Source organism: Bos taurus, chromosome 1 (genome assembly GCF_002263795.3).
Source record: "Bos taurus isolate L1 Dominette 01449 registration number 42190680 breed Hereford chromosome 1, ARS-UCD2.0, whole genome shotgun sequence".
NCBI lineage: Eukaryota > Metazoa > Chordata > Mammalia > Artiodactyla > Bovidae > Bos > Bos taurus.
Window position 1 is genome coordinate 8935988 of NC_037328.1, and position 16576 is coordinate 8952563.

The 16576-nt window shown below is 39.3% G+C and overlaps 1 protein-coding gene across 1 annotated transcript in view; it reads left to right on the forward strand.

Moving 5' to 3' along the window:
* The window catches only part of LOC526789 (uncharacterized), a 42545-nt gene that overhangs the window by 17932 nt on the left and 8037 nt on the right, over positions 1-16576 (forward strand). The gene's annotated exons all lie outside the window — the stretch shown is intronic.

Below are 16576 nucleotides of genomic sequence, written 5' to 3' on the forward strand. Positions count from 1 at the left end.
GATGGCTGTCTGTACTATTTCTAGATTTTGTTTTAATTACACTCATTGTATAGAAATGTTTCCCAGGTGGCACAGTGGTAACAAATCTGCCTACCAGTGCAGGAGACCCAAAAGATGCAAGTTCAATCCATGTGTTGGGAAGATCTTCTGCAGTAGGATATGGAAACTTGCTTCAGTATTCTTTCCTGGAAAATTCTATGGACAGAGGAGCCTGGTGGGCTACAGTCCATGGAGATGCAAAGAGTTGGACGTGACTGAGCATGCATGCAATCCAACTACAGAAACCAATCTCATAAATGTAAAGAAGAATGGGACAAGAGCCTTTAAAGTATGTTCAGCAAGCTCAGCTTATTTTTAACTTGCATCCAAAAATAAAGCAAGTTGATAGCATGTTTTCAAAACTCACCTGCAAAAGATCATCAGTATCTGGTTCTATCAATTTATACTTCTATTATGTTTGGAGCCTTTGGTAGGTTATACAGAAGCACTTCTAATGGTTTCTACTTGGCCTTTCCCAACATAATAATAACAGCCCTTGTTGCACAGGTCAAAGGGCAAATGTGGGGACTGTGGAAGCTATGAAGTGTGTCTATTTAAAGTATGTATTTGGGAACTTGGAAAATAAAAGAATGGGTTTGGGATCTATTTGACTCACTGAGAGAAGGACTTGAGCAAAACTCCATTGATCATGATACTTCTGTACACCCCTACTCGGGGGATGATGATGACACTTTGGGTCTCCTGAAATTAGTGTCAGTTTAAAGACAGAAGTCCCTTAGGTATCTGATGATTTGCTTTCCCAGTGTATTTGTTTTACCCTGGGAAAATGCCATAGGTCTTTTGAGGAAAGTCTAGGAGGATGATACATAGCATAAATCTATAGTACTTTAAGTAAATCTTCCTCAAAGAGACCTGACCGCTTCTTCATTCAGGAGTTCTGAGTTTATGCATTGGCTCAACTCTAGGATTTGATTGAAAGATTGTGATCCCATTTTATGATTCAAATTCATTTGACCTAGAACTTTTCTGTTTATACAGATCAAGTAAGAATTTAATAGGTTTCCTATTTATGTCACTTCTAGAAACCCATGATTATCCAGCAAATGCCTTAAATCTGCATGAGTCAGACTATTTTGATCACTGCTTTGACTCTGCTGTATGTTATGGTAGCCACACCCACCTGGCCTTTTGGGATGGAAAGTTGCCATTTCACCCCTGTCACCTCTGAATCCAATTACTTTCATTGCTTTTATTTTCCCAATTCATGGCTGCAGTTCCTACTGTAAGGCCTGAACTATAGGAAAGAGGAGATATGGAGACTTTCAAGGATGTTGGGGTTCCCCTCATAAATTTATTTCTCAAAATATTGGTGAAAGGAGCGAGTAGGTATTAACCAACATATCTATTCTAGCAGTCTAATTGACCTAAACCTTTCAATCCCTTCCTCTCCATGAAACCAAAGTAGGTGGGGAATTTCCAGTTCACTAAGGTGGGTCATCTTCTTGGTCCATGTTTCAGCCAATCAGTCAAACTGTTAGAGCCCTGTACAACCTCTCAAACTGCAACATTAAAGGCAGAATCTCTGCCTAGAGGGTCCATATCAATAAATTTTGCCTGATCCAAATTTATCAAACACCCTTAGTGTCCATTCCCATACAACATTCCCTAGACTTCTGCTTGTATAACTGAGAAAATTCAAGGTATGTTTTTGAAGTGTAGCACAAACTCCTCATGGGTCACACTTTTTAACCCCTTCTTTAGGGGCCTCTTGGGAACTAAACCTAGATGGCAGAGTGGTAAAGAATCCACCTGCCAGTGCAGGAGACACAAGAGACACAAGCTCAATCTCTGGCTTGGGAAGATCCCCTAGAGTGGAAAATGGCAACCCACTCCAGTATTCTTGCCTGGAAAACTCCATGGACAGAGGAGCCTCTGGCAGGCTACAGTCCCTGGAGTCAAAAAGAGTTAGACAGGACTGAGCACACACACACAAATACACACAGGTACTGAGGCAAAGAAGGGTGGTGGAGTGGGTCCTGGAGGAGAATCAGCATTGTCTTACAAAACAGCTGCCTCAGGGGAGGCCATGGCTATTTCATCAGTCAATGTAGGGATAATCCCTTCAGATCTAAGTGGAAAGCCCACTACCACTGAGTGTGAAGATGGTCCTCCTGCTGGGGGTTTGTTGTTATTCAGTTGCTCAGCATTTCCCATTCTTTGCAGCCCCATGGACTGCAGCACACCAGGCTTCCCTGTCTTTTGCCATCTCTCAGAGCTTGCTCAAACTCATGTTCATTGAGTTGGTGATGCCATCCAACCATCTCGTCCTCTGTCATCTTCTTCTCCTGCCTTCAATCTTTCCCAGCGTTGCCACTTGGGGTAGGTAAGCTGATTCCACTGGGGGTTAAGAGAGCTCTGTAACTGGCAAAATGGCTCATCAAAATTTAGAAGCCCAACATCTCCACTTCACCTGGGTCTTCCCACAAGCCCCCTTCCCAATTTACAGAATCCTATTCTTTCCTTATCAAGGTCCTCACTTTAACAATAGACAACCTGTGGGGCTGAGAGTTCAATTTGTAATTCCTCCAGTTGCAGGATGAAGTTCTGCATTTATTTTCCAGCAATTTAAGCCCTGTGGCTACAGGAGATAAGGGTCTCCTTGAAGGCACACAAAGAAGCTCTTAGATCATGTATGCAGCACTACAGCTGGGAATTCAGACCCCTGAGTTCATGTTTTCCTTTCATCACTCTGTCCAGTAACAGTAGGAGGAATCAATCCTTTTCTTCATATTCCTTCAGCTCAGTTCAGTTGAGTTCAGTTGTTCAGTTGTGTCCAACTCTTTGCAACCCCATGGACTGCAGAATGCAAGGCTTCCCTGTCCATTACCAACTCTCAGAGCTTACGCAAACTCATGTCCATAGAGTGGGTGATGCTGTCTGACCATCTCATCCTCTGTCATCCCCTTCTCCTCCTGCCCTCGATCTTTCCCAGAATTAGGGTCTTTTTCAATGAGTCAGTTATTTGTATCAGGTGGCCAAAGTATTGGAGTTTCAGCATCAGTGCTTCTAATGAATATTCAGGATTGATTTCCTTTAGGATGGACTGGTTGGATCTTCTTGCAGATTCCTTAGTTTTCTTAAACTCTTCCTTAGTTCTAGTTCATATTCCTTAGTTTAATTCATATTTCTTAGTTTTAGTTCATATTCCTTAGTTTTCCTAAAACTTTCCAAAGTATCAGACAGAGACTAACTTAGCTGTGTGCTTCTGATGAGTGACTGTTGATTAGAAATATACAATGCAGTATTTTGTATATCTCTTTAAACAGTTCACACCATGCAATATCAGTGTTCTCTTTACTACTGGATATAAAGGTGTTAGTGCATATTTAAATAAAGTTAGATTAGAGGGTCAATTTTAGAAACTTTATAACAAAGAATGAGTTTCAGAAAACTCATTCTTAAAATTCTGACCCTCTAAAACCACTTAGGAACCAAAATATTTGCCAGAGAAAAAGAACAAGTAGAATACATTTGGATATTTAAAAGAATGGCTGCAATGAAGTATTGGCTGACACAATTATGGATGCTGAGAAGTCCCACAGTCTCAACCTGTAAGCTAGAGTCCCAGGAAAGCTGATGGTGTTGTTTCAGTCCAAACTCTAAGGCTGGAGAACCAAGGGAACAGATGTCAAAGTCCTGGTCAGTCCAAGTCCAAACACCCAAGAACCAGGAGTGCTGATGTCAAAGGCTAGGAGAAAATGGGTGGTCCAATTCAACTAGAGAGAATGAAATCACGTCTCCTCTGCCTTTTGTTCTATTCAGACCCTCAATGGATTAGATGATACCAACCCACATCTGTAAAGGAGCTCTTCTTTATTCAGTTTCTGGATTCAAACACTGACCTTTCAGAAGCACCTTCACGGGCGCTCTCAAATGCCCTTAACCCAGTCAAACTGACATGTAGAAACCAGCACATCTTTCATTAAATTTTTGATGATAACATTTTTGCACATATAAAATAGTAACATTAAGGTTTACTTTTTGACAATTGTTTTAACTTCATAATATCTGTAAAAACTGCTTTTACCAAGCTCCTAAGTTTGGTTTTTGCCCTCCAATCTTATCTGCCATTGAAAAACTTATGTCAGTTTTACCATTCCTAGGAATACTAATATCATTAAGTATACATGAAACATCATATGAACAAGAAATCCTGTTATTATTATTTTCAAAAAGTTGGAACCAAATTAGTTTCTTGTTTTACTGAAATACCATTTTCTTTAAGAACTTCAAATGTTTAACAAAGTTTTTCTTTGTAAACAGCACGCCTCTTCATGTAACAATGTGAGTTTATAATCAGCTTCCATATTATCATTTGATAAAGAAAATAATCTCAAATTCAATTTATTAGTGTTTATTCACACATGTTGCTATGCTCCTAAGCACTATGTTTATTTAAGCTGACATTTTGTGCAGAGCAAGACTTTTGAGAAACAAAGCAGTGTGTTGATCTGCATTTTGGTGCAAGCTCAGCTCCGTATCTGAGAAACTACTCCAGAATGTTTTCTGTCATGAATATTATGTTATCAGAACATACTCTTACACAAAGCTTAATTTCCAGACTACTTTGGTTAACCATTCCTAGTTCTATACAGTTCAGATCTAGACATTTTAAGTCAGTGATGAAGTAAAAAAGTTCCACCCATCAAATTGAAAATGCAATATGGTAAGATAATTGCCATGTGAGCAGTATCTGTGCATTAGCCTAGTTTCAATTTTGAAAGTTTCAATTAAAACCAGTCTGCTAGCTTAGCCTAGTGGGCTGCCATCTATGGGGTCGCACAGAGTCGGACATGACTGAAGCGACAGCAGCAGCAGCAGCATAAGCTTTATTATTCTATCTAATCACTAGATCCTGAATACAAAGTATCATTTGAAAATGCTATCTGATTGAACTCATACCACAGATTCTTCCAAACAAATGTCTTTTTTTCCCAAATATTTTTAATGCCATATTTCACTAAAGAGTCAGCAATTGTGTATGTGTTTTATTTAGTCTCAGCAACTCAAAATGTTACTTTACAGGAAGCCCACATAGCACCAATATTTATATGTGAAATGATAAACATCTGTTTCTGTCAGTTTTTTAATGTGATAGTCTTTTTTACAAAGAACTCTTGGTTTTGAACATATTTATTTACATGTTTTATGTAAATATCACTTACATTTTGTTGGTTTGATCCCTTAATTATCCCATATATCTCCATAAATAATGCACTGTGGTTTTAGTACACTATCATCAATTATGGTTTAAGAGAATGATTGCAATATGCTAAGAATTTCATTTCTGAGTAAATAAGGATGAACTCTTGGGTTTCAGGTCTTTATAATGAGTTCCATCAACATCACTTGGCCTATGTTGCTGTAGCTTCACAGGATATATATTGCCTCTTTACCAGCCCCATGCAGTAAATTCTCCCTATGTAAATTAGTTTTAAAAATAATGCAAATTGAATTTCCTTATGATAACTAATATTATTAAACTATAATTTGAAAAGAGTGTATCAGTAAAAATGCACAGGCTTATAACACCAACAAATTATAAAAATATACATGCTTCTAACAAATTATAAAAATATATAGATCAGTCTTATGGACTCTGTAGGAGAGGGAGAGGGTGGGGAGATTTGGGAGAATGGCATTGAAACATGTATAATATCATGTATGAAACGAGTCGCCAGTCCAGGTTCGATGCACGATACTGGATGCTTGGGGCTGGTGCACTGGGATGATCCAGAGGGAGGGTATGCGGAGGGAGGAGGGAGGAGGGTTCAGGATGGGGAACACAAGTATACCTGTGGCAGATTCATTTCGATATTTGGCAAGACTAATACAACATTGTAAAGTTTAAAAATAAAATAAAAAAAAACTCACAACAAAACTGCAAAAAAAAAAAAATATATATATATATAAAAGCTTACATTATCTCAAAATGCTACACATAGGGCACAAACTAATACTAAAATGTCACATGTTGCAGTGTAGTTCCACTGCATGTGCCTAGCATCACATTTATAGCATGTCTGACTCACAACACTCTGTTTTATATGCTGGTAGAAACATTTCACTTATTAGAAACTTGGATGGCCTGGCCGTGTCAAATTGTGGCAAATATTTTTTTAATACTTATCCCTATCTCAATGCTTATCCCTATCTTTATTCTTATCCTTATCTCAAGGCTTATACTTATCCTGTCCAAACTAGTAACAGAGCTCTCCACTGGCTCTAGTTCACAGGGTTCACACTTTGAGTGCCCAAGTCTAAAAGGCAAAAGAAGATAAAATAATAATAATGATGCCAATGTATTATAGATACAGATTATGACACGGCTATAAAGGAAAGCTATAGGGTGATATGAGCAAAGAAAATAAGAATGCTATTTACATCAAAGAATGAGGAAAGTCCTTTCAAGAAGGATGAATGAATGAGGGAAGACTTCTAGGTACAAAATGAGAAGTAATCAAATTGCATAGAATCTGGGGAATGAAAAGAGGGCAGAGTGGCCGTGGGTTGTGAGACTGCAGTAAGTCCTAGGAAATTAGCAATAGAAAGAAGGAACGCCAGAGCCTGCAGGCACTGCAACCTGGGTAAATAAGCTTGAATTTTTCCCAAAAGCTATAAAATATCATCAAAAAAGAACAAGATAGATAGTTTGTGATTGTGGGGCATGATATTATAATATATGTTACATACATACAGATCTGCAGAACCTGGGACAAACTGGAAACACCTTTGTTAGAAGAAACCTGGAATCCAATATTAGTCTGGGTAGAAAGGGTAAGATTGAGAAAGAGGTCAAAGATAGAAGCATTTTCATCTTTAGTAATTTGCTTGCTATGTATGTGTTTTCATTTGTCTTTGTAGCATATTGTAGGAACTCAATAAATATCTTTTAATGAATTAATAAATTTATTCCACATGCTGTCCAAAAAGTATGACTTATTATCTTAATATAATATAGGATCAAATATAGAATTTCCTAATAGAACTATTAATATCAATAATTCATAGTGTTCCTGAGAAAGGATAAAAGTAATTGCATCGAAAAAATTATAAACCCGTGTTCTGAAGGTGATGCTCATCCTCAGGTCACTTTTAAGAATATCTCACAAATGTGATAGCATTACTGTTGATACTTAAAAACTGAACCAGCTTTTCTTAGATATTTATAGGATGACTTTATAGGTAAAATATAGGAGTAAATATTTGTGCTAGAGTGTTTCATTGAAGAGTTATCCATTCCTCCTTTCCTATAAGGGAATTGCATGCTGCTATTCATTTGGTTAAAGATATTTCCAGGAGAAAATATTCTGGGATTTATTTATTTTCATATATGGATAGTCATGTTTCCTAAAAAAGTTAAAATTTGAAGGGATTTATTTTATTCAAATTCCATATTCCAGATTTTTCCTGACATTTCCATTTAGTTTAATAAAATTTGTTGAGGGCTTAAGCATTATTCCAAAAACAGAGGGGAGGAAAATTCTGAATAGCTTCCTGATGATTTCATATCATCAAGAAACGTGAAGTCTAGTTGGAAAGATAAAATAGATACAAAATTAGCAAATAAATAAGCCAGCTTATGTAAGCAGTAGTTGTGGAAGGGTTACATGTCCATATTCACCAGAAAAATGAAAGAATGTTGCAAAATCTTATCCACTTTTTTTTAAATTAACATAAGAAAGAGTCTTATTGAGATAAAATTCACATAAAGTTTACCCTTTTAAGATTTAGAATTCAGTGGCTTTTAATATATTCACAGATTTGTGGCTCCATTTCTACTTTAATTCCAGATCATTTTCACTGCCCCCAAAAGCGATCCCAAATGTGTCAGCAGTGAGCCTCCCTGGTGGCTCAGTGGAAAAAAGCCCACCTGCCAATGCAGGAGATGTAGGTTAGATCTGTGGGTCGAATCCAGATACCCTGGAGAAGGGATAGGCTACCCAGTCTGGTATTCTTGCCTGAAGAATTCCATGGACAGAGGAGCCTTGGGGACTACAGCACATGTGGTCACAAAAGAGTTGGACTCGACTTGGTCTTCCCCGGTGGCTCAGATGGTTAAGAGTCTGCCTGCAGTGCGGGACACCCCTGTTCAATAGCTGGGTTGGGAATGTCCCCTGGAGAAGGAAATGGCAACCCACTACAGTATCCTTGCTGGGAAAATCCCATGGACAGAGGAGCCTGGCAGGCTACAGTTCATGGGGTCCCAAAGAGTGGTACACGACTGAATGACTTCACTTTCACTAGGACTAAACAATAACAACTTATTGCCATAGAGTTCAAGGGGCTCTTTATGAAAGGACTCCCTGCTTTGTTGACATTTGCCCTACAATGTGACGTCCCTGGACCAATAAAATATGAATGGATATGATGTATATTGCTCTGGAAAAGAACATTGAAGAGGTACTAATAAATTTTGCCAGCTCATTTGTTTCTATTTCCTGTCTGGGTCTGGAATGTAAATATATGCGTAAGGATTGCATGTGACTGCAGCCTACATATAGCATGAACAAGAAATAATGTTGCTACATTGTTGTTCAGTTCAGGTCAGTCACTCAGTCATTTCCGACTCTTTGCCACCCCATGAATTGCAGCACGCCAGGCTCCCTGTCCATCACCAACTCCCGGAGTTCACTCAAACTCACTGCAATTTTATGGTTGTTAGTTTCCTTAGAAAATCAGTTTAAAACCATCTCTACTGTTACAGTTTGGCTAACCGATCTTACTCTGTATGGCAGACACCCATCACTATTTGTTGAGTTTTCAATGTTTGGACATATAATTAGAACTCAATAAAAACTTTTAGAAGACTTAATGGAACAGTGAATTGAGTGATAAGTAAGAAGATAGTCATCTTATTATTGGCATGTTTTGAAAATCAGGAAGAAATAAAAAATAAGGTCAGATGTAAAATGGGGTCACATCAAGGAAAGCCAGGAATAGCAAATTAGTCATCTTTTATGCTGTACAAAACCATAATTATTTTAGAGTTTTAGTTATCCCTTAACTCATTCTAATTTGTTGTTTCCCTCTACTAGTCCCCCCATGTCCTCCCAATGCAAATATTTAAGATTTCATCTTGACATTTCAAATATGCTTACCAATCACGATTTTTTGAGACACCTTCTCCCTTTTAAAAAGCCACACTCTAGTGGTTTTCTACTAACTGCCCTTTTTCAGACATTAAGTGCTGACATTACTCACATCTTCACACTCCATACTGAACTTCCTGAATGACTTTATCCATAATCACAGCTTCAGTTACTTACCTACTCAGGGATAACTGATATAGTTACATCTCTAATATTCACCTCTAAGTGGAGCTTTAGCCTCATACGACCAAGCCTGATTTGACATCTGCAAGTAGATTTTTCCAAGACAGGGAGCAAAGTCAGAGTTATGGGAGTGCTTTTGAAAGTTTCCATAAAATGAGAATTGAACCGTACCCATTGAATTTAGCTACCAAAGAGTTGTTTTGGTGAAATGATAGAGGTAAAAATCTAAGTAGAGATAATATGAGGAATTTAACAATTGATGAGGATACTAAACAAGTTAAAATGGACAAACTTGCTGAAGTTTATGATGAGATAGGTTGGCAGCTTGAGGAGAAAGTGAATATGTTTAGATTCAGGTACATTTCACTTTTGAGTGATCGGAAGCCCAAAACAAAAGCTATAATATTAATGTATCTTTAACAGGTAAGTACTATGTTAGAAGAATAATACTACACTTTTGGCACACACTTTGGGTAATTTTGTCCCCAACTTGATACTGAAACAAGGTCTTCCAATTTACATAAGTAAATGTTTTATAGACTGTCAAGGATTATTTATGGGTTTTAATATACAGACTGCCATTCTATAAGCCAGTTATATAGGCAGCTGATACATTCCCAAATGTAAATGTAAAAAAATAATTAAAATATGGTGTATAGAGTAAAATAGTTTATTCCATGTGTCTCTCATCATCTGGAAATAGACAACCAAATTAACATACTTGAGATTTTTTCTGGGTGTGATGCTTTATGTGTCAACTTGAATTAGGGCTATGGTACCAGTCTAGATGTTGTGGAGGTTAATTTTTAGAGTGACTAACATTTAAATCAGTAAAGTTTGAGTTTCAGTTCAGTTCAGTCACTCAATCGTGTCTGACTCTTTGGGACCCCATGAATTGCAGCACACCAGGGCCCTCCCTGTCTATCACCAACTCCCGGAGTTTTACACAAACTCATGTCCATTGAATCAGTGATGCCATCCAACCATCTCATCCTCTGTCGTCCCCTTCTCCTCCTGCCCTCAATCGTTCCAGCATCACGGTCTTTTCAAATGAGTCAGCTCTTCGCATCAGGTGGCCAAAATATTGGAGTTTCAGCTTCAACATCAGTCCTTCCAATGAGCACCCAGGACTGATCTCCTTTGGGATGGACTGGTTGGATCTCCTTGCAGTCCAAGGGACTTCTCAACAGTTTTCTCCAACACCACAGTTCAAAAGCATCAAGTTTGAGTAGATTACTCTTCATAATATGAGTGGACCACATTCACTTTTTTGAAAAACTTTAAGACAAAAGACTGAAGTTTCCTTAAACACCGTAACACCAACCCTTCTAATATCCAGTTTGCTTATCAAATTTGTAGATTTCAGATTTGCCAGTCTCCACATTGAAAGAGCTAATTCCTTAAAATGATATTTAGGAATATATATAAAATTCCTTAATACATGTACACACATCTTATATCCTACTGTTTTTCAGGAGAGTCCTGATTAATACACTTCGTTTGCAAATAGGCATGAGAGGCAGTTTGGAAGGAACTTACAGGGCTTTCAAGCCACAGGCAATATTCAATTTTTTACCATCTTCACATGAAAATGTTCCCTTGGTATCTCTGATTTTCTTGAAGAGATCTCTAGTCTTTCCCATTCTGTTGTTTTCCTCTATTTCTTTGCATTGATCACTGAGGAAGGGCTTTCTTATCTCTTCTTGCTATTCTTTGGAACTCTGCATTCAGATTGCTTATATCTTTCTTTTCTCCTTTGCTTTTCCCTTGTCTTCTTTTCACAGCTATTTGTAAGGCCTCCTCAGACAGCCATTTTGCTTCTTTGCATTGCTTTTCCATGGGAATGGTCTTGATCCCTGTCTCCTATACAATGTCACAAACCTCCAACCATAGTTCATCAGGCACTCTATGTGAAGAGGAACAAAAAGCCTCTTGATGAAAGTGAAAGTGGAGAGTGAAAAAGTTGGCTTAATGCTCAACATTCAGAAAATGAAGATCATGGCATCCGGTCCCATCACTTCGTGGGAAATAGATGGGGAAACAGTGGAAACAGTGTCAGACTTTATTTTGGGGGGCTCCAAAATCACTGCAGATGGTGATTGCAGCCATGAAATTAAAAGACGTTTACTCCTTGGAAGAAAAGTTATGACCAACCTAGATAGCATATTGAAAAGCAGAGACATTACTTTGCCAACAAAGGTCCATCTAGTCAAGGCTATGGTTTTTCCAGTGGTCAGGTATGGATGTGAGAGTTGGACTGTGAAGAAAGCTGAGCACTGAAGAATTGATGCTTTTGAACTGTGGTGTTGGAGAAGACTCTTGAGAGTCCCTTGGACTGCAAGGAGATCAAGCAGTCCATTCCAAAGGATCAGCCCTGGGTGTTCTTTGGAAGGAATGATGCTAAAGCTGAAACTCCAGTACTTTGCCACCTCATGCGAAGAGTTGACTCATTGGAAAAGACTCTGATGCTGGGAGGGATTGGGGGCAGGAGGAGAAGGGACGACAGAGGATGAGATGGCTGGATGGCATCACCGACTCAATGGATGTGAGTTTGAGTGAACTCTGGGAGATGGTAATGGACAGGGAGGCCTGGCGTGCTGTGATTCATGGGGTTGCAAAGAGTCGGACATGACTGAGCAAATGAACTGAACTGAACTGAGATACACAATTCACTTTAGTTTATGTTTTTCCTGTGTTATGCTAAATCCTTGAAGGACATTTAGTCATCTCTAAAGAATATGTATTAGGGTTCCCAGGTAGCTCGGTGATAATGAATCTGCCTGCCAATGAAGGAGATGCAGGAGATGAGGGTTAGATCCCTGAGTCAGGAAGATCCCCTGAAGAAGGAAATGGCAACACACTCCAGTATTATTGCCTGGAAAATCCCATTGACAGAGGAGACTGGCAGACTACAGTCCACAGGGTCACAAGAGCTGGACATGACTTAGTGACTGAGCACACATGCAAAAGAATATGTTTACCTTTTTGTTTTTGAATTGTTCACATTTGTTCTAGCGAAATTCTTATTCATGGTAATCACAGTAACATCATTTTAATCTGTTATTTGTGACTCAGTCATGGCTCTTAAGTGAGTGTGCCCAACACACCAGATACATGCCTGCACTGAAAACTTTTATCTTAATTCTATGAGGTTCCATGTAGGTGTCCCTACATTTTTTCTGCTGAATTTGGATTATATTGGATTAGAATCCATTCCTTTGGCAACATTTTGTTTCTGTGGGCTTTCATCAACCCACTTTAAAAGGCCCAACAGCATGTCTGTATTCAAAGCCTGAACCAGCTTGATGTATTAATGCTTGCAGAGGAAAACTATAATGATGGTGACTATTCTCAATTTGTTCTGTGAAACTGCCCAGCAATTCAGTTCTGTTTCTATTATTTCTGTTGGCTTTTTTCCTCCTCCGTAGCAGCTTTAAAAAATATTCCAATCTCCTAAAATCTTATATATTCTAACTTCACATGCCCTGAGCATATTGTATAAATACTTATTTCCAGTAGAAAACAGATAGCAGTTGATGACATGATATCAAACCTATAAATTTATTTGTATTTGCATAAAGACTGTCCTGTTTAACTTTTGTTAACAATGTAAGGAATGACTGACCCATGAAAAGACAATGCATGTATCAGTATTCTGACTTATCTATTTCAACTCCTCAGGGTCCTTGCTTCACCAGTATCCTTGCTTGTAGAACACAATGTCAGTGTCCTATGGCTATACCAATTCCTTTCTGTTCCCATATAAATCAATCAAATCTCATGGGAAGCCCCAGGGACTCTGCCTGATGGCATTTTCTGGCTGCAAGAGCTTGCTTAACCTGCATGTGAGTAGGAAGACAGTACTGGGAAGTTGGCATTATCATTCCTCACAGCAACCCTTATTTAGTGACTGCATGGGTTGGCGAATAAATATCTCATCTCCCTCATGCCTGCTGCTGTTGTGGCTGCTAAATCACTTCAGTCGTGTCCAACTCTGTGCGACCCCAGAGATGGAAGCCCACCAGGCTCCCCCGTCCCTAGGATTCTCTAAGCAAGAACACTGGAGTGGGTTGCCATTTCCTTCTCCAATGCATGAAAGTAAAAAGTTAAAGTGAAGTCACTCAGTCGTGTCTGACTGTTAGCGACCACATGGACTGCAGCCTACCAGGCTCCTCTGTCCATGGGATTTTCCAGGCAAGAGTACTGGAGTTGGGTGCCATTACCTTCTCCTCCCTCATGCCTAGGGTAGGATTAACTGAACCTCATTTGGGCACAGTGATAGCATGCCTAGTAACTCTCTGATTGGCTCCATCTCCCAATTTTCTATCCTTTTACTGCTGGAGTCTAATATCTCCTCCTGCATAAGTCGCTTTCCCTCAACTCCTTGGATCAAGGTCAGTTTCTGTGGAATGGTGGTCAGTCATTCAATCACGCCCAACACTTTGCAGCCCTCATGAACTGCAGCCCACTAGTCTCCTCTGTCCATGGAATTTTCCAGGGAAGAATACTGGAAAAGATTGCCATATCTTACTTCAGGCATCTTCCCAACCAGGGATTGAACTCACATCGGCAAGCAGGTTCTTTATCACTAGCGCCACCTGGAAAGCCCCAGTTTCTAGCAGTAGTAGCGTTAGTCACTCAGTCATGTCCGACTCTTTGCGATCCCATGGACTGTAGCCCACAAGGGTCCTCTGTCCATTGGGGATTCTCCAGTCAAGAATACTGGAGTGGGTTGCCATTCCCTTCTCCAGAGGATTTTTCCCAACCCAGGGATCGAGTCTGGGTCTCCTGCATTGCAATCAGATTCTTTAGCATCTGAGCTACAGGGAAGTTCCTTCAAGTTTCTAGGGGATCTTAACTTAATGGTGGACTTAAGCCCAATTGCAAGGCAGGGCAATGCTAACATTAAGTAGAACGACAGGACATCCTGCCATCTGCTAGCCATCAAAACCCCTGTGGTAGTGTGGAATAGGGTATAAATCGGGGTTACACTGACTTACTCAGTAGCTCTACAGCCTGATCTCTGGTGATATGGAGTTGGTTGGCTTTTATTAATTGAGATAGATACTCTAATGGAAGAACAGAATAGACACAGATCAGACAACTATGGACTTGGGTTACAGTATAAAAGCTAAGAGTTGTCAGTGACAGTATTTAAGGAGACTTTTATTTACTACAACAGGAGAGCAGATTCTGCTGAAAATCAGAAATCAGATTTGATTTTGAGAGTTGTGGAACTAAAAAGGGTGCTTATATCACAGCTTCTGCATAAAGATAGGGCCCTAATATGAAAGGATTGAGATTCTGAGACTAGAGTTGGAGATGTATAAGTGGATGCATTTAAGAACATGGAATCTTTCAATTCCCCCAAACCCTCTGGGCTGGTAAATGTGGCCCCTTCTCTCTTGATAATGGAGAAGTATGTGCCCCATTGCTTGGAAATTTTGCAGAACTCTCACCTGAATCAAATTCTTTATAAAACAATGCTTGCCTCCTCAGGATGTATACACATATTAACATTACATGTCTAATGTTAAAAAAAAAGAGATGGCATAAGCCAACTGAAGGTACTTATCCATATTTTACTGTAATGATTATGTTTATTAATACCATAATAATATTTTGGCAGAGCCAAAATGGCAATTAGAAGGTCTTATTAACCTGTAAGGAACCTGTGGGAATGGCTAATAGACAATTGTGGTTCCAGGATAAAGAGACACAGGGATCTAACAAGAGTGCTGCTTTACTTATATGTTATAAAAACAACAAGAAAAGGGCAAGCTGAAGGCTCATGTCGGTAATTACAATGTGCCGGGGTCCAGCCCCAGCAGGATCCAGGGGTACCCTCAGGATGATGGCATAGGCGAAAGGATAGCAAAACAAAAAGAACAGAGGCTTGATCTTCCTTGATTAATATAGAAAGCCAATAAAGCTCCTGTGTTCCCAAGGAGTCATCCTGAAAGAAGAAGAGAGAGAGAAAAGGAAAAAAAGAATGACACGGGGAGACCAAGCTTCAGTGAGTGAGGCCCATAACTTTATTTTCAAAAGGAACTTTCATACCTTGACTTGTACATAGAGGGAAATGAAAGATGCAAAGTCATACAGAGTCAGCCCAAACATTACATCTGTTTTTGTCTTTATCGAAACCAGGATTTTTCTGCATACCTTTCCCGTAACAATGTTGTGTACAATATCTTCTGGCCTTGGAGGCCTGTGGACATTTTATGACCCTTTTTTGATAAAGGCTGATCAGCCAGAAAACTTGTTTTCCCTTAAAGTGTTTCTTCTTTTATTTCTCCCAGCCTCAGAAAGTAACTAAACAGAGTTACATTCTTAGGGGAGCAAAGGTGCAGTGAGTTACAACAAGAAAGAACCAATTAGCTCAAAGGTCTGATGTGGTTAATTCCAAGGCTACTACTTGTTTTTCTTACATTCCAACTATGTTACCAATGCACTCCCAGGTACACAGTGGATAAGGGATATGGGCACTTGGCAGCAAGCATTGGCCCCAATAATGAAGCCCTTTACCAGTACTATCTATTCTAATAATTTTTCATCTCTTAAAGGGCTCTATGCTCATTAGGACTTTTAGAATGTTTTGGCTTCCCGTGCCTTTCAAGGCTGGGGAGTTGTGAACAATCATGTGTGTTAATTGCAAGAGTATGGATCAACCTGTCAGGCAAGCTAGAATGCCAACAGAGGGGTTAAAATAGAAATATTCCTTTCATGCCCAGGAGACTTATTAATTAAAGCTCTAAGTTGACGTCTTCCAGAGACAGGTGTTCGGGGATACCCCCTGTTAATGTCAGGAGAGTTGGTGAAAGGCACAAAATAGTAAGACAGACAGATTCTGGTTTTGGGGTAGATGCTCGAGCAGATCCAGGGGTCCCTTGAGGCCTGATCTGCCTTTGCCTGTCAGGTTCTCTCCGCATGACCTTTGTCATGGGTGGGATCTCCCATGGTGGCTCCTGGCAACAATGGATAAATCACATTAAGTTCTCAAACCCAAATCCCATCAATTGAACACAAACCAGGTATTTCAAAGGAAAAAAAAAAACAAAAACAAAAGATCCACTAGCAATAATAGCAAGCATATTTAGTTCTGATACCCATCCTTTCAAATAGGGCTTGTGACCATTTACCAGACCAAGTGTACCTTGAGTAAAATGGGAATACCAAGATTTTTTGAGAGCTATTATACACAGAGTCTGAACTAACACTGATATCAGGAGACTCCAAAT